Source organism: Zea mays, chromosome 5, assembly GCF_902167145.1.
Source record: "Zea mays cultivar B73 chromosome 5, Zm-B73-REFERENCE-NAM-5.0, whole genome shotgun sequence".
NCBI classification, from domain to species: Eukaryota; Viridiplantae; Streptophyta; class Magnoliopsida; order Poales; family Poaceae; genus Zea; species Zea mays.
This window is the reverse complement of record NC_050100.1, coordinates 16,579,652-16,599,337: the sequence shown is the minus strand read 5'-3', so window position 1 is coordinate 16,599,337 and position 19,686 is coordinate 16,579,652. Positions and strand designations below refer to the sequence as shown.

Here is a 19,686-nt window from a genome sequence, read left to right as displayed (position 1 = left end):
CGCGGGCGACGCGTGGCCCGCGCCAACGGTCGGCAGGGGGCACTGGACTGTCCGATGCGCCAACTACCATGAATCTGCAACGGTCGTCTGCACCAGAATAGGAAGGAGATCCGCACCGGACCGTCTACAGTGACTGTCCGGTGGTGCACCGGACTGTCCAGTGCACCACCCGATAGAAGACAACTTTGGCCTTCCTTGTTGGCCTCCAACGGCTCCTAGCTGCCTTGGTGTTATAAAAGGGACCCCTAGGCGCATGGAGGAGTCACCCAAGCATTCACTAAGCATTCTAAGTCTTCCACACTCCGTCTCCACGCACTTGATCGATTGTGTTAGTGATTTGAGCTCCGTTCTAGTTGTGAACTCTTTGTGCTTCGTTTTGAGCTCAAGTCTTGGCTTGTGTGCGTGTGTGTGTGTTGCGGATTTGTGTGTGTTGCTCCCCAACCTTACTCTCGTGCTTTCATTGTGATTTTTTTGTAAGGGCGAGAGACTCCAACTTATGGAGATTCCTCGCAAACGGGAAAAAGAGATAAGGAAGAAAAGTCGTGGTATTCAAGTTGATCATTGGATCACTTGAAAGGGGTTGAGTGCAACCCTCGTCCATTGGGACGCCACAACGTGGAAGTAGGCAAGTGTTACTTGGCCGAACCATGGGATAAAATCGCGCGTCTCTTGTGATTGTTCCTTCTTTGATTGTCTGTGTTTGCAAGAGCTCGTCTTATTGACTTGATTAACCCGCACTAATATTATATAATCAAGCTTGTTGGAATTTAGTGTTGAATTCTACAGGATCACCTATTCACCCCCCTCTAGGTGCTCTCAATTGGTACCAGAGCCGTTCTCTTCACGTAAGGGACTAATCGCCCGAAGAGATGGATTCTAAGGGAAAGGGGATGGTGGTCAACGACAAGGAAAAGGAGTACTTCCTCAACAAGCCTAGAGACGACAAGCCAACCGACCCAGGCTCGAGTCTTAAGAAAAGAGATGGAAAGAAGAACAGGCGCATCAAGAAGATCATCTACTACGACAGTGATGCCTCGTCTTCTTCACCACACGACGACGACGACTCCTCTTCAAAGAAAAAAAACGGTTAATCAAAATTATTCATTTGATTATTCATGTCTTCCTTTCAATTCCAATGCTCATTTGCTTTCAATTCCTCTTGGTAAACCTCCACACTTTGATGGAGAGGACTACTCTTTTTGGAGTCACAAAATGCGTAGTCACTTATTTTCTCTCCATCCTAGTATTTGGGAGATAGTTGAAAATGGAATGCATTTCGACAGTACCGATAACCCTGTGTTTATTAATGAGCAAATTCATAAGAATGGACAAGCTACCATTGTTTTGCTAGCATCTTTGTGCAGGGATGAATACAACAAGGTGAGCGGCTTGGACAACGCCAAGCAAATTTGGGATACCCTCAAGATATAACACGAGGGAAACGATGCCACCATGATCACCAAGATGGAGTTGGTGGAAGGCGAGCTGGGAAGGTTCACGATGATCAGGGGAGAGGAGCCAACACAGACATACAACAGGCTCAAGACCCTGGTCAACAAAATTAGAAGCTATGGAAGCACAAGATGGACAGATCATGACATCATTCGACTAATTGAGAGCACCTAGAGGGGGGTGAATAGGTGATCCTGTAGAAACTTAAAACTTATAGCCACAAAAACTTGATTATATGTTAGTAGGCTAAAATAGCGAGCTCTTGTGAACACAAGTATCACAGAAAAGCAATCACAAAAGACACGCGAGTTATCCCGTGGTTTGGCCAAGTACAACACTTGCCTACTCCACGTTGTGGCGTCCCAATGGACGAGGGTTGCACTCAACCCCTTTCAAGTGATCCAAGGATCCACTTGAATACCATGATGTTCCTTTCTTTCACTATATCCCGTTTGCGAGGAATCTCCACAACTTGGAGCCTCTCGCCCTTACAAATGATGATCACAAAGAAGCTCGGATGTAAGGGAGGGAAAAGCAACACACACAAGTCTCAAAAGCAACAGCTCAAACACGCACACTAGTCACAACTTGAGCTCTAAGTTCACACACAGAGTTCTCAACTCAAGAGGAGCTCAAATTGCTATCACAAAGAATCAAACGCGCTAGAATGAAGACTTGGTGCTTAGAGATGATCAAAGAATGCTTGGTGTACTCCTCCATGCGCCTAGGGATGGCAATCGGGCGGGTATAATGCGGATATATGGATCGCGTATCCATACCCACGAAATAAAACCAAACCCATACCCATACCCATTTACGCTCGTGGGTACGGATCTGTATCCGTACCCGTACCCGCCGGGTATCCGTTATCCAACGGATAACCGTTACCCGCCCGTCCGCCCACTAAAATTTCAGCAACATTCCAATACATTGTACCAGAAATTTATCATAATTTAACATTCCAACAACCTCAAATAATAATTTTAGCACCACACAATAATTTCAACATTCCAAAACAATAATTTCAACATTCCAAACAATAATTTCAACATTCCAACAACATAAATAGATAACATTCTAGGCTTACAACAACATTTCACCATAGTGACATAGTCCATACTCCATAGCAAGTAGTAGAAGTAGCAAAGATAGTACAATACATCATAAAACATGTTCTTGGAATGAAATTACAGTCATACATAGTTTCCAAATGCAACAACAAATTATAGTAATGAGCATGGCTGAATGGCATTCAACTTCATTTGACATCTTGTGAATTTTCCTTCAAATATCTTCATTTGGCATCGTGGAGAATCCAAAGGAGAGTTCCTACAATGATATATAATTAGTTATATATATATCATGAAGTCATGGTAATTATCAGAAAAGAATATGCTAGTTCTTACAACGTACCACAAGTTCTTCTTGTATATCTTCAAGACAAGTCCACAAACCCATATAATCTTCTTTTCCTACAATAAGTGAGAGTACAACAAATGAGAGTAAACTGAAATCAAAACATACAAGTTACAACGACATACAATAATTTTAAAGATGTATTGTTTGTACCTTTTGCTTGACCAACACGAAGCCAATTTTGTGCACACATCAAAACCTCTAAAGTTTTGGCAGTAAGTCGACTTCGATGATCACTTAGCACTCTACCACTAGTACTAAAAGCAGACTCTGAAGCGACAATTGTAACAGGAATAGCAAATATGTCACGGGCTATCATCCTTAGAGTAGGGTACCGTATCCCAGAAATTTTCCAATAGCCTAATATATCAAATTCCTTTGACTTGGGAATACGACCTTCATCCACATAAAGATCAAGCTCAGACTTAGCCTTTTCTTCATCACTGCACATGTCATCGAGCTCTTCTTCCATGGCAGAGAACAACTCATCCGTATATGTGGAAGCATTAGAAACACAAGATGATGATGCATTTTGTCCACCACTAGTAACAGGTTTAATGCATTTGTTGTTGTACTCTTTAATCAGTTCATCAAATAATTTCCTCACATTTTCTATCTCTAGCATTGCTCTACTTTGTGCACCAAATAGACGTGTGTAGCATGCTTTCAACATTCCAAATTTGTATCTTGGATCAAGAACAACAACAATAGCCATTAGACCATGAATGTCAGTCCAATATTTATCAAATTTTGTAATCATACGACTTGACATGGACTTGATTAACTCATCATCACACTCTAGCCACTTGCTCATGTGTCCTCTAATTGCACATATCTTTGGAAAGAAGTCATTAGCTGTTACATATTGTGTTCCAGAAAACAATTCAGTAATTTCATAGAACAATTTCAACCTATCGCAAACTTCACTAGCAAACTTCCATTCGTCCTCACTTGGAGAAAAATCATAAGCTCTTTCACATTCAGCCAAACGATCAAAAGCCTCTTTGTAACAAATAGCAACACTAAGCATGATATAAGTAGAGTTCCACCTAGTTTTGCAATCAAGTGACAATTTCTTGTTGCATTCAACATTAACTTGTGCAACTATTTCTTGGAATCTCTCATGTCTTTTAGGAGTAGCATACCAAAATGCAACACTATTTCTAATCTTTTCAATCCCACTACCCATTACTTCCAAACCATCTTTGACAATTAAATTTAATATGTGTGCGGAGCAACGCATATGTAACAGCTTGCCACCCAACAAAGGTTTCTTTCCTCACAACTTTTGATTCATCAATGTGATGAGTGCATCATTAGTGGAACAATTATCAAGGGTTAAGGTAGATATGTTCTTATCAATGTGCCAATCCATTAGACATTTCATAAGAACATCACTAAGTGCTTCAGCAGTATGTGGAGATGGAACATAAATGAACCTACATATAAAAATACAGGCATACAGCATGCTATATCAATTAATAGCTAAAGGACAGCAAGGTATGTCAATTAATAGGTAAAGGACAGCAAGGTACCTCAAAATACAACTTCGAAGCTGCCATCCTTGGTCAATAAAATGTCTGGTAACAGTCATATAGCCTTTCTTTTGATTCTCAGTTGTCCACATATCAGTCGTTATTGCAATTCTTGCATTATTCTTCTGCATAAAGCTCAAGGCCTTCTTCTTCTCAATCTCATAAATCCCAAAGATGTCATTCTTCAAAGTGTTTCTAGTGATCATCTTAAACATCGGTTGAAGAGCACTTGAGTACCTTCTAAATCCAACATGATCCACAATGGACAATGGATATTCATGCAAAAAAACCATTTCAGCAAGGGCCTTTCTCGCCACATCTTGGTCGAAAACATACTTCTCCACCGACACTTGTCCTTGTTCGCTACTAGATGTGAACCTCAAAGAGCTTTGTATCTTATCTGTAGGATTCCTCTTTCGATAGATGCATGTCTCTAGATGGGCTTTCAAATGAGATGTACCATTCTTTGTTACACCCGAAAGCTTCTTTGAACAATAATTACACTTTGCCTTCCAAACATCTCCAACATTTACCCTCTTGAATTCACTCCACACTGCAGATTTCAATTTTCTTTTTCTCCCATTTTCTTCTACTTCTACTTCTTCATCATCCTCATCACCATCTTGTTCAACATTTATCACATTCTCTGGAAGCCCACTTCCACCCTCAACAGATGCTTGAGATGAGGGAGGTTGAAATTGAGTGTTGCTATTTTCGTTGGGAGTTGACATCACAATCTGTATAAACAGAGAGGTTGAAATTGAGTAACCTGCAAGGCTAACAAAGGGCAAAATCACTAACAGACAACAGACTAACCTGCAAGGCTAACAGAATAACCTGCGCGGCTAATAGACTAACCTGCAATCTGTAGAGGCGTGGAGGCGCGGTCGCGCGGACAGCGCCCGAGGCGGCCGACGGCGAGGCTGAGGTGGGGCCGAGGGCTCGGGTCGGGGCGGCGCGCTCAGGTCGGGCTCGCTGCTCGCCGTGGTCGGTGCTGCGCGCTCAGGTCGCTGCTCGTCGTCTCGCTGGTCGCTGCTCGCCGTGGTCGGTGCTGCGCGCTCAGGTCGGGTCGTCGGGAGTCGGGACCGGGATCTACTGCCTGCTGGAGCCTGGAGCGGGCGAGCGGCCGAGCGATGGAGGAGGACTGGAGCCTGGCGATGGCGGCTAGGGTTAGGACTTTTGTTGTTGGCTGTTGGCCTGTTGCTTGCTGACGCTGAGTCATAACTCGTAAGGCCCACGGGCCACGGGGCTGGCGCATGCGCATCCGCTGATCGGTCATCGGCGCATGGGACTGGGTGACTGGCTGACTGGGAGAATAAGATCTGGCCCACATGTCATATGCCCAACGGGTGACGGATATGGATAGTCTATATCCATACCCGCGAAATTATTACCCGCGGATACTATATAGTATCCATACCCGTACCCGCGGATACGAAAATCCACCATATCCGTACCCGACGGGTAAAAAACCGCGGTTATTTGCCCATAACCGTACCCACTGCCATCCCTACATGCGCCTAGGGATCCCTTTTATAGCCCCAAGGCAGCTAGGAGCCGTTGAGAGCAATCCAGGAAGGCTATCCTTGCCTTCTGTCGGGTGGTGCACCGGACAGTCCGGTGCTGATTGCTTTCCTATTCTGGCGCAGCCGACCGTTGAAGATTTGGAGCCGTTGGCACACCGGAAACTGTCCGGTGCACATCGGACAGTCCGGTGCCCCCATCAGACCGTTGGCTCGGCCACGCATCACACGTGGATTGCGCGGCCGACCGTTGGCGCAGTCGACCGTTGGCTCACCGGACAGTCCGGTGCACCACCGGACAGTCCGGTGAATTATAGCCGTACGCCGCCGACGAATTCCCGAGAGCAGCCTTTTCACCAGAGCCAGCCTGGCGCACCGGACACTGTCCGGTGCACCCAGACTGCTGAGTCTTGGCTGCTTCAGCCAAGTCTTTTTCTTTTTCTGTTTTCCCTGATTCTAGCACTTAGACAAAATATGTTAGTACACAAAAACCAATGTACTAAGTCTAGAATCATACCTTTTTATTGATTTGCACTTCTTCCACCATTTGGCATAGTTTCACACTTAAACCATTTATGTTGGCACTTGATCACCAAAATACTTAGAAATGGCCCAAGGGCATATTTCCCTTTCAATCTCCCCCTTTTTGGTGATTTATGCCAACACAAAAAAAGCAACTAAAAGAAGTGCAACTTCAATGCGAATGCGTACACAAATTTGTTTTGATTCAAATTTGGCATATTTAGATCATTCTTTGCCACCACTTGGTTTGTTTTTGCAAATCAAACTCAATTTCCTATTTCTAAGTCAAATTCACTTGTTGAGGCATAGAGAGAGGTATTCCAAGAGAAATTGATCAAAGATTAAAAAAACTCCCCCTTTTCCCATAATCAAACATTCTCCCCACAAGAGACCAATTTTTGACAATAAGAGACCATAAGAGTATTTTGACAAAACAAAAGCTCTAACTCTACTATTTTCAAAATTCTCAAGTGGTAGCTGATCCATTTCTTGCTTTGGCCTTAATTTCTCCCCCTTTGGCATCAAGCACCAAAACGGGATCATTTTTGGCCCTTAAACCCCATTGCCTCACCAAAATCTTCAAATAAGAATAAAAGGCAATAAGAGTATGAAGATGAACTTGGAGTAAGTTACCCTCTCATCGGAGTGCAGTGGAAGTCTTTCATGGTCCAAGTCCACCTTTCCCTTTCAATCTACTTTTGAGACTAAACAAGTAAACTCAAACACAAGGTTAGTCTCAAAGTGTCAAGTTTTAGCATACCTCCCCCTAAATAAATGCATCACTTACAAATGTACTTGTGAGGTCCGGGGATCATGTGTACAACTTGAGCACCATAATTAGGCAGCAATATGCATAAAAGAACATGATCAAAGGCATAAGACACATGTATGCTATAGATCAATCCAAGTTCCACGAATCTAAGACATTTAGCTCACTACGCAGCCTGCAAAAGGTATTCTCATCTAGAGGCTTGGTAAAGATATCGGCTAGCTGGTTCTCAGTGCTAACATAAAATACTTTGATATCTCCCTTTTGCTGGTGGTCTCTCAAAAAGTGATGCCGGATGTCTATGTGCTTTGTGCAGCTGTGTTCAACAGGATTATCCGCCATGCGGATTGCACTCTCATTGTCACATAGGAGTGGGACTTTGCTCAGATTGTAGCCAAAGTCCCTGAGGGTTTGCCTCATCCAAAGTAGTTGCGCGCAACACTGTCCTACGGCAACATACTCGGCCTCAGCGGTGGACAGGGCAACAGAAGTTTGTTTCTTAGAACTCCAAGACACCAGGGACCTTCCTAAGAATTGGCACGTCCCTGATGTACTCTTCCTATCAACCTTGCATCCAGCATAATCGGAGTCTGAGTATCCAATCAAGTCAAAGGTAGACCCCTTTGGATACCAGATCCTGAAGCAAGGCGTAGCAACTAAATATCTATGTATTCGCTTAACGGCCACAAGGTGACACTCCCTTGGATCGGATTGAAATCTAGCACACATGCATACGCTAAGCATAATATCCGGTCTACTGGCACATAAATAAAGTAAAGACCCTATCATAGACCGATATGCCTTTTGATCAATGGACTTACCTCCTTTGTTGAGGTCGACATGTCCATCGGTTCCCATTGGAGTCTTTGCGGGCTTGGCGTCCTTCATCCCAAACCGCTTGATCAAATCTTGCATGTACTTCGTTTGGGAGATGAAAGTCCCGTCCTTGAGTTGCTTCACTTGGAACCCAAGGAAGTAGTTCAACTCGCCCATCATTGACATCTCAAACTTTTGAGTCATCACCCTGCTAAACTCTTCACACGACTTTTGATTAGTAGAACCAAATATTATGTCATCGACATAAATTTGGCACACGAATAAGTCACCATCACAAGTCTTAGTGAATAAAGTTGGATCGGCTTTCCCAACCTTGAAAGCATTATCAATTAAAAAGTCTCTAAGGCATTCATACCATGCTCTTGGGGCTTGCTTAAGTCCATAGAGTGCCTTAGAGAGCTTACACACATGGTCGGGGTACCCTTCATCCTCAAAGCCAGGGGGTTGCTCTACGTACACATCCTCCTTGATTGGCCCGTTGAGGAAAGCGCTCTTCACATCCATTTGGAACAACCTGAAAGAATGGTGAGTGGCATAGGCTAACAAAATGCGAATAGACTCTAGCCTAGCCACAGGAGCAAAAGTCTCCTCAAAGTCCAAACCTGCGACTTGGGCATAACCTTTTGCCACAAGTCTAGCCTTGTTCCTTATCACCACTCCGTGCTCGTCTTGTTTGTTGCGGAACACCCACTTGGTTCCCACAATGTTTTGCTTTGGACGTGGCACCAGGGTCCAAACTTCATTTCACTTGAAGTTATTGAGCTCTTCCTGCATGGCCAACACCCAGTCCGGATCTAGCAAGGCCTCTTCTACCCTGAAAGGCTCAATAGAAGAGACAAAAGAGTAATGCTCACAAAAATTAACTAATCTAGAGCGAGTAGTTACTCCCTTGCTTATATCACCCAAAATCTGGTCGACGGGATGATTCCTTTGAATCGTCGCTCGGACTTGAGTTGGAGGGACTTGAGGTGCTTCTTCCTCCATAACATGATCATCTTGTGCTCCCCCTTGATCACACGCCTCTTCTTGATGGACCTGTTCATCAGTTTGAGTTGGGGATGCACCATTGTTGAGGAAGAAGGTTGATCTTGCTCCTTTTGTTCCTGTGGTCGCACATCTCCAATCGCCATGGTGCGTATTGCGGCTGTTGGAACATCTTCTTCATCTACATCATCAATATCAACTTGCTCTCTTAGAGAGCCATTAGTCTCATCAAATACAACGTCGCTAGAGACTTCAACCAAACCCGATGATTTGTTGAAGACTCTATACGCCTTTGCATTTGAGTCATAACCTAACAAAAACCCTTCTACAGCTTTGGGAGCAAATTTGGAATTTCTACCCTTCTTCACTAGAATATAACATTTACTCCCAAATACACGAAAGTATGAAACGTTGGGTTTGTTACCGGTTAGAAGCTCATACGAAGTCTTCTTGAGGAGGCGATGAAGGTAGACCCGGTTTATGGCGTGGCAAGCCGTGTTCACGGCTTCCGACCAAAACCGCTCGGGCGTCTTGAACTCTCCAAGCATCGTCCTCGCCATGTCTATGAGTGTCCTGTTCTTCCTCTCTACCACACCATTTTGCTGTGGTGTGTAGGGAGCGGAGAACTCGTGCTTGATTCCTTCCTCCTCAAGGTACTCCTCCACTTGAAGGTTCTTGAACTCGGACCCGTTGTCGCTCCTTATCTTCTTCACCTTGAGCTCAAATTCATTTTGAGCTCTCCTTAGAAAGCGTTTAAGGGTCCCTTGGGTTTCTGTTTTATCCTGCAAGAAGAATACCTAAGTGAAGCGGGAAAAATCATCAACTATAACAAGACCATACTTACTTCCCCGATGCTGAGGTAGGCGACGGGTCCGAAGAGGTCCATATGCAGCAGCTCCAGGGGTCTTGATGTGGTCATCACGTTCTTGCTGTGATGAGCATTTCCCACTTGTTTACCTGCTTGACAAGCTGCACAAGGTCTTTCTTTTTCGAAAGTCACATTTGTTAGACCTAACACATGTTCTCCCTTTATAAGTTTGTGAAGGTTCTTCATCCCTACATGTGCTAGATGGTGATGCCACAGCTAGCCCATGCTAGTCTTAGCAATTAAGCATGCATCTAGACCGGCCTCCTCTTTTGTAAAATCAACTAAATAAAGTTTGTCGTCTAGTACACCCTTAAAAGCTAATGAACCATCACTCCTTCTAAAGACACACATCTACATTTGTGAATAAGCAATTATAACCCATATGACAAAGTTGACTAACGGACAACAGGTTATAACCGAGCGATTCAACTAAAAACACATTAGAGATGGAATGCTCGGATGAAATAGCTATTTTTCCTAGTCCTTTAACCTTGCCTTGATTCCCGTCACCGAATATGATTGAATCTTGGGAATCTTTGTTCTTGACGTAGGAGGTGAACATCTTCTTCTCCCCCGTCATGTGGTTTGTGCATCCGCTGTCGATAATCCAGCTTGAGCCCCCAGATGCATAAACCTGCAAGGCAAATTAGGCTTGGGTTTTAGGTACCCAACTCTTGTTGGGTCCTACAAGGTTAGTTACAATAGCCTTAGGGACCCAAATGCAAGGCTTGTCTCCCTTGCATTTGGCCCCTACCTTTTTAGCAATTACTTTTTCATTTTTACATGAAAGAACAAACTTAGCATTGTAAGCATGAAACATAGTGGTAGATTCATAAAACACTTTCCTAGGAGCATGAGACACAAAATTTCTCCTAGGCCTACCATTAAAATTGGAACTTGATGCAAACCTGGCATGTGAGTTATAAGCATTATAACTCCTATCATGATGAACATTTCTAGAAAACTTCCTATCATGATACATAAAAGCATGGTTCTTTTGACTACTATTTGCCATAGGGGCCTTCCCTTTCTCCTTGGCGGAGATGAGAGCCTTATGACTTGTTAAGTTCTTGGCTTCCCTTCGAAAGCCAAGCCCATCCTTAATAGAGGGGTGTCTACCAATAGTATAGGCATCCCTTGCAAATTTTAGTTTATCAAAATCATTTTTGCTAGTCTTAAGTTGAGCATTAAGACTAGCCACTTCACCATTTAATTTTGCAATAGAAGTAAGGTGCTCGATACATGCATCAACATTAAAATCCTTACACCTATTACAAATTACTACATGATCAATACATGAGCTAGATTTATTAGCTACTTCTAACTTAGCATTAAAGTCATCATTAATACTCTTTAAGCTAGAAATAGATTCATGGCATGTAGATAATTCATATGAAAGCATTTCATTTCTTTTAACTTCTAGAGCAAGAGAATTTTGCGCACTAACAAATTTATTATGTTCTTCATATAAAAGATCCTCTTGCTTCTCTAACAGTCTATTCTTCTCATTCAAAGCATCAATTAATTCATTGATCTTATCAATTTTAGTTCTATCTAAACCTTTGAATAAACTAGCGTAGTCTACTTCATCATCACTAGACTCATCATCACATGAAGAAGCATACGTAATGGTACTTCGAGTACTTACCTTCTTCTCCTTTGCCATGAGGCAGGTGTGATGCTCGTTGGGGAAGAGAGCCGACTTGTTGAAGGCTGAGGCGGCGAGTCCTTCGTTGTCGGAATCGGACGAGGAGCAATCCGAATCCCTCTCCTTTCCAAGGTGTGCCTCGCCCTTTGCCTTTTTGTAGGTCTTCTTATTTTCCCACTTTCCGCTCTTTCCTTGTTCCTGGTCACTATCATTATCGGGACAGTTAGCAATAAAGTGACCAATCTTACCACACTTGAAGCAGGAGCGCTTTCTCTTCGTCTTGCTCTTGTTGGGATGCTTCTTGCGACCTTTGAGCGCCGTCTTGAAGCGCTTGATGATGAGGGCCATTTCATTCTCATTTAGCCTGGCCGCCTCAACTTGCGCCACCTTGCTAGGTAGCGTCTCCCTGCTACTTGTTGCTTTGAGATCAACGGTTTGAGGCTCGTGGATTGGGCCATTCAATGCCTCATCAACATATCTTGCCTCCTTGATCATTATTCGCCCGCTTACGAACTTTCCGAGTATTTCCTCGGGCGTCATCTTGATGTACCTAGGATTCTCACGAATAGAGTTTACAAGATGAGGATCAAGAACAGTGAAGGACCTTAGCATAAGTCGGACAACGTCGTGGTCCGTCCATCTCGTGCTCCCATAGCTCCTTATCTTGTTGACCAGGGTCTTGAGCCTATTGTACGTTTGAGTTGGCTCCTCTCCCCTGATCATCGCGAACCTTCCTAGTTCGCCTTACACTAACTCCATCTTGGTGAGCATGGTGGCGTCGTTCCCCTCATGCGAGATCTTGAGGGTGTCCCAAATCTTCTTGACGTTGTCCAAGCCGCTCACCTTATTTTATTCTTCCCTGCACAAGGATGCTAAAAGAATAGTAGTAGCTTGTGCATTTTTATGGATTTGTTCATTGATAAACATGGAGTTATCCGAACTATCAAATTGCATTCCATTTTCTACTATCTCCCATATACTTGGATGAAGAGAGAACAAGTGGCTACGCATTTTGTGACTCCAAAATCTGTAGTCCTCTCCATCAAAGTGTGGAGGTTTACCAAGTGGAATAAAAAGCAAATGAGCATTGGAATTATGTGGAATACGAGAATAATCGAAAGAAAAGTTTGAGTTAACCGTTTTCTTTTTCTCCTCGTATTCGTCGTCCTTTTGAGAAGAGGAAGATTCGTCGCTGTCGTAGTAGACAATCTTCTTGATGTGCCTCTTCTTTGTTCCATCCTTCTTCTTTTGACTCGAGCTGGAGTCATTGGCTTTGTCGTCCCTTGGCTCATTGAAGATGGACTCCTTCTCATTGTCGTTGACCACCATCCCCTTTCCCTTAGGATCCATCTCTTCGGGCGATTAGTCCCTTTCTTGAAGAGAACAGCTCCGATACCAATTCAGAGCACCTAGAGGGGGGGTGAATAGGTGATCCTGTAGAAACTTGAAACTTATAGCCACAAAAACTTGATTATATGTTAGTAGGCTAAAATAGCGAGCTCTTGTGAACACAAGTATCACAGAAAAGCAATCACAAAAGACACGCGAGTTATCTCGTGGTTCGGCCAAGTACAACACTTGCCTACTCCACGTTGTGGCGTCCCAATGGACGAGGGTTGCACTCAACCCCTTTCAAGTGATCCAAGGATCCACTTGAATACCACGATGTTCCTTTCTTTCACTATATCCCGTTTGCGAGGAATCTCCACAACTTGGAGCCTCTCGCCCTTACAAATGATGATCACAAAGAAGCACGGATGTAAGGGAGGGAAAAGCAACACACACAAGTCTCAAAAGCAACAACTCAAACACGCACACTAGTAACAACTTGAGCTCTAAGTTCACACACGGAGTTCTCAACTCAAGAGGAGCTCAAATTCCTATCACAAAGAATCAAACGCGCTAGAATGAAGACTTGGTGCTTAGAGATGATCAAAGAATGCTTGGTGTACTCCTCCATGCGCCTAGGGATCCCTTTTACAGCCCCAAGGCAGCTAGGAGCCATTGAGAGCAATCCAGGAAGGCTATCCTTGCCTTCTGTCGGGTGGTGCACACCACTGGACACTGTCCGGTGCTGATTGCTTTCCTATTCTGGCGCAGCCGACCGTTGAAGATTTGGAGCCGTTGGCGCACCGGACACTGTCTGGTGCACACCGGACACTGTCCGGTGCACACCGGACAGTCCGGTGCCCCCATCAGACCGTTGGCTCGGCCACGCGTCACGCGCGGATTGTGCGGCCGACCGTTGGCGCAGTTGACCGTTGGCTCACCGGACAGTCCGGTGCACTACCGGACAGTCCAGTGAATTATAGCCATACGCCGCCGACGCATTCCCGAGAGCAGCCTTTTCACCAGAGCCAGCCTGGCGCACCGGACACTGTCCGGTGCACCACCGGACTGTCCGGTGCACCCAGACTGCTGAGTCTTGGCTGCTTCAGCCAAGTCTTTTTCTTTTTTTGTTTTCCCTGATTCTAGCACTTAGACAAAATATGTTAGTACACAAAAACCAATGTACTAAGTCTAGAATCATACCTTTTTATTGATTTGCACTTCTTCCACCATTTGGCATAGTTTCACACTTAAACCATTTATGTTGGCACTTGATCAGCAAAATACTTAGAAATGGCCCAAGGGCATATTTCCCTTTCACTAATGTAAGGTCATTTACGGTAATTGACCCTCATCTTGTCAACCTTATTCGTGAGAATCCCAGGTACACCAAGATGACGCCCGAGGAGATTCTTGGGAAGTTTGTGAGCGGGCGCATGATGGTGAAGGAGGCTCGATATGTGGATGATGCTCTAAACGGTCCACTACCCGTCCACGAGCCTCAAACCATTTCCCTCAAAGCAACCAGCAACAGGGAGACGCTACCAAGCAAGGTGGCACAAGTGGAGGTCGCGGGCCTCAATGAAGATGAGATGGCGCTTATCATCAAGCGCTTCAAGACCGCATTGAAAGGACGCAAGGAGTACCCCAACAAGAACAAAGCAAGGGGAAAGCGCTCCTGCTTCAAATGCGGTAAGACTGGTCATTTCATAGCACAATACCCAATAATGATGATGACCAGGAACAAGAAAAGCACGGGAAGAGGGAGAAGAAGAAGGTCTACAAGAAGGCGAAGGGTGAGGCGCACCTTGGTAAAGAATGGGATTCGGACTGCTCGTCATCCGACTTCGACGATGAAGGACTGGCAGCCTCGGCCTTCAACAAATCTTCGCTCTTCCCCAACGAACGCCACACCTGCCTCATGGCCAAGGAAAAGAAGGTGAGTGTTCGAGATTCCCCCAAGTACTCTACTTCTAGTGATGAGGAGTCTAGTGAAGATGAAATAGATTACTCTAGCTTGTTCAAAGGATTAGATAGAGCTAAAGTAGAAAAGATTAATGAACTAATTGATGCTTTAAATGAAAAGGATAGACTTTTAGAAAAGCAAGAGGATATTTTGTATGAAGAGCATGATAAATTTGTTAGTGTGCAAAAATCTCTTGCTTTAGAATCTAAGAGAAATGAGATGCTATCTTCTGAATTATCTGCTTGCCATGAATCTATCTCTAGGTTAAAGATTTTGAATGATGATTTAAATGCTAAGCTAAAGGTAGCTAATCAATCTAGTTCATGTGTAGAACATGTTGTAATTTGCAATAGATGCAAGGATTTTGATATTGATGCTTGTGATGAACATCTTGCGTCCATTACTAAATTAAGTGATGAGGTGGCAAGTCTTAATGCTCAACTTAAGACTTGCAAGGTTGACTTTGATAAGTTAAATTTGCTAGGGAAGCCTACACTATTGGTAGACACCCCTCTATTAAGGATGGACTTGGTTTTTGAAAGGAAACCAAGAACTTAACAAGTCAAAAGGCTCCCGTTCTCAACAAGGAGAAAGGGAAGGCTCCTATGGCTAGTAGTTCTAAAAAATGTCATGCTTACATTTATGATAGAAAATTTTCTAGGAATGCTCATTATAATAGGAGTTATGATGCGTTTAATTCACATGCTATGTTTGCTTCTAACTCTACTTATGTGCATGGTAGAAGTAAGCCTAGGGGAAATCATGTTGTGCATCATGTGCCTAGGAGAGTATGTAATGAACCTTCTACTATTTACCATGCTTGCAACACTTCTTTTTCAATTTTTTGTAAGAATGAAAAAGTAATTGCTAGGAAGTTGGGATCCAAATGCAAGGGAGATAAAACTTGTATTTGGGTTCCAAAGGCTATTGTGACTAACCTTGTAGGACCCAACAAGAGTTGGGTACCTAAAACCCAAGTGTAAATTAGCTTGCAGGTTTATGCATCCGGGGGCTCAAGCTGGATTATCGACAGCGGATGCACAAACCACATGACGGGGGAGAAGAAGATGTTCACCTCCTACGTCAAGAACAAGGATTCCCAGGATATGATCATCTTTGGAGATGGGAACCAAGGCAAGGTCAAAGGCTTGGGCAAGATAGCCATCACCAATGAGCACTCCATTTCAAACGTATTTCTAGTAGAGTCGCTTGGTTACAACCTCCTGTCTGTAAGTCAATTGTGCCACATGGGCTACAATTGTTTGTTTACAAATGTTGATGTGTCTGTCTTTAGAAGGAGTGATGGTTCATTAGCATTTAAGGGTGCATTAGACGGCAAACTCTACTTAGTTGATTTTTCGAAAGAGGAGGCCGATCTAGATGCATGCTTAATAGCTAAGACTAGCATGGGCTGGATGTGGCATCGCCGTCTAGCACATGTTGGGATGAAGAACCTTCATAAACTTCTAAAGGGAGAACATGTGTTAGTACTAACCAATGTCTGCTTCGAGAAAAACAGACCTTGTGCAGCTTGTCAGGCAGGGAAATAGGTGGGAAGCACTCATCACAGCAAAAATGTGATGACTACATCAAGACCACTGGAGCTTCTTCACATGGACCTCTTCGGACCCGTCGCCTACCTTAGCATCGGGGGAAGTAAGTATGGTCTTGTAATTGTAGATGATTTTTCCCGCTTCACTTGGGTATTCTTTTTGTAGGATAAATCAGAAACCCAAGGGACCCTAAAGCGCTTTCTAAGGAGGGCTCAAAACGAATTTGAGCTCAAGGTGAAAAAGATAAGGAGCAACAACGGGTCCGAGTTCAAGAACTTACAAGTTGAGGAGTATCTTGAGGAGGAAGGTGTCAAGCATGAGTTCTCCACTCCCTACACACCACAGCAAAACGGTGTGGTAGAGAGGAAGAACAAGACGCTTATCGACATGGTGAGGACGATGCTGGGAGAGTTCAAGACGCCCAAGCGGTTTTGGTCGGAAGCTGTGAACACAGCTTGCCACGCCATAAACTGGCTCGATCTGCATCGTCTCCTCAAGAAGACCTCCTACGAACTCCTTACCGGTAACAAACCCAATGTCTCTTACTTTCGTGTATTTGGGAGCAAATGCTACATTTTGGTGAAGAAAGGTATACATTCCAAATTTGCTCCCAAAGCTGTAGAAGGGTTTTTACTAGGGTATGACTCAAATACAAAGGTGTATAGAGTCTTCAACAAATCATCGGGTTTGGTTGAAGTCTCTAGCGACATTGTATTTGATGAGACTAATGGCTCTCCAAGAGAGCAAGTTGATCTTGATGACATAGATGAAGATGATGTTCCAACGGCCGCAATACGCACCATGGCGATTGGAGATGTGCGACCACAGGAGCAACAAGAGCAATATCAACCTTCTTCCTCAACAATGGTGCATCCCCCCACTCAAGATGATGGACAGGTTCCTCAAGAAGAGGCGTGCGATCAAGGGGGGGCACAATAAGAACAAGTTATGGAGGAAGAAGCACCACTGACCCCTCCAACTCAAGTCCAAGCTACGATTCAAAGGAATCACCCCGTTGACCAGATTCTGGGTGACATAAGCAAGGGAGTAACTACTCGCTCAAGATTAGCTAACTTTTGTGAGCGTTACTCGTTTATCTCTTCTATTGAGCCTTTCAGGGTGGAAGAGGCCTTGCAAGATCCGGACTGGGTGTTAGCCATGCAGGAAGAGCTCAACAACTTCAAGAGGAATGAAGTTTGGAGCCTGATGCCACGTCCAAAGCAAAATGTTGTGGGAACCAAGTGGATGTTCTGCAACAAACAAGACAAGCACGGGGTGGTGACAAGGAACAAGGCTCGACTCGTGGCAAAAGGTTATGCCCAAGTCGCAGGTTTGGATTTTGAGGAGACTTTTGCTCCTGTGGCTAGGCTAGAGTCTATTAGAATATTATTAGCCTATGCCGCTCACCACTCTTTCAGGTTGTTTCAAATGGATGTGAAGAGCGCTTTCCTCAACAGGCCAATAAAGGAGGAGTTGTATGTGGAACAACCCCCTGGCTTTGAGGATGACAGGTACCCCGACCATGTGTGTAGCTCTCTAAGGCGCTCTATGGACTTAAGCAAGCCCCAAGAGCATGGTATGAATGCCTTAGAGATTTCTTAATTACTAATTCTTTCAAGGTTGGGAAAGTGAAAGGGAAATGTGCCCTTGGGCCATTTCTATTATATTTTGGTGATTAAGTGTCCAACACATAGTGAGTGAGTTATTATGTGCCAAATGAAGAGAAGTGCAAATCATGTAACAAGGTACGTTTCTAGACTTAGTACATTGTTTTGAGTACTAACACATATTGTCTAAGTGCTAGAAACAGAGAAAAGAAGAAAAGAAAAGAGATGCAAAAGATTTGGCTTGGACACTGTCTGGTGCGCCAGGCTGGCCTCCGGTGAACAGGCCGCTCTCGGGAGAATTTGGCGGCGTACGGCTATAATTCACCGGACTGTCCGGTGGTGCATCGGACTGTCCGGTGAGCCAACGGTCGCCAACGCAACGGTCGGCCACGCAATCCGCGGGCGACGCGTGGCTCGCGCTAACGGTCGGCAGGGGGCACCGGACTGTCCGGTGCGCCAACTGCCACGGCGCTGCAACGGTCATCTGCGCCAGAAAAGGAAACAGATCCTCACCGGACCGTCTATAGTGATTGTCCGGTGGCGCACCGGACTGTCCGGTGTGCCACCCGACAGAAGGCAACTTTGGCCTTCCTTGTTGTCCTCCAACGGCTCATAGCTGCCTTGGTGCTATAAAAAGGACCCCTAGGCGCATGGAGGATTAACCCAAGCATTCAAGAAACATTCTAAGCCTCCAAGACTCCAACTTCGCGCATTTGATTCTTTGAGATAGTGACTTGAGCTCCATTTGAGTTGTGAACTCCGTGGGTTGTGTTTTGAGCTCAAGTTGTGACTTGTGTGCATGATTGTGCTGTGATTTGAGTCTTGTGTGTGTTGCTCTCCCCTCCCTTACTTCCGTGCTTCCTTTGTGATCATCATTGTAAGGGCAAGAGGCTCCAAGTTGTGGAGATTCCTCGCAAACGGGAGAACGTCAAAGAAAGGAAAAACCGTGGTATTCAAGTTGATCATTGGATCACTTGAAAGGGGTTGAGTGCAACCCTCGTCCATTGGGACGCCACAACGTGGAAGTAGGCAAGTATTACTTGGCCGAACCACGGGATAAAAATCGCGTGTGTGGCAGAACCACCCGAATTATTCCTGCTTAAGTGCCTAAGTCACGCCTCGGGGGCAGTAACACACTTAAATTGGAATAACCCGTCAGTCCCTCAAATCTAGTCTGATAAAGCCACTTAACCAGGATCAAATACCACAAACCCACTCAATGGTGAGCCACAGAAGAAATACAATAAAACAGGAAACCTCAAATTAAAGTACTGGAGTTATTACATAAATTGGAGTTTTTCAAGTAGCTGATAAAAGTTCGCAAATAAAATGCAGCGGATAATCGATATCGTCGGTAGAGAGGAATCGGGCAAGGCCTAGCCCACTACTCCTTTTGCTCCTCTCCTGCTGGAGCAGCATCCCACTCGATCGTCCAACCCTGTGGCAGGGTGGTAGGCCAAGTCACACCGTCAACCATGTCCTGAAGCGTACCTGCAAAAATTGTGCCACAAGCAAGGCTGAGTATACTAATACTCAGCTAGACTTACCCGGTGTGAGGAATCCACTCCTCTACCTCTAGACCATGCAGTTGTTTGGCTGAGGGGTTTGGTTTGCCAAAAGCACTAGCTGTTTCTAAAATCCATTCTTAGCTTTTCAAATTCTAGTATCATTACCTTT

At 44.5% G+C, this 19,686-nt stretch overlaps 1 pseudogene; it reads right to left on the bottom strand.

Annotated features, from left to right (window-relative positions):
* Positions 1-19,686, bottom strand: part of LOC103628040 (probable E3 ubiquitin-protein ligase BAH1-like 1) — an 85,920-nt pseudogene that overhangs the window by 44,876 nt on the left and 21,358 nt on the right.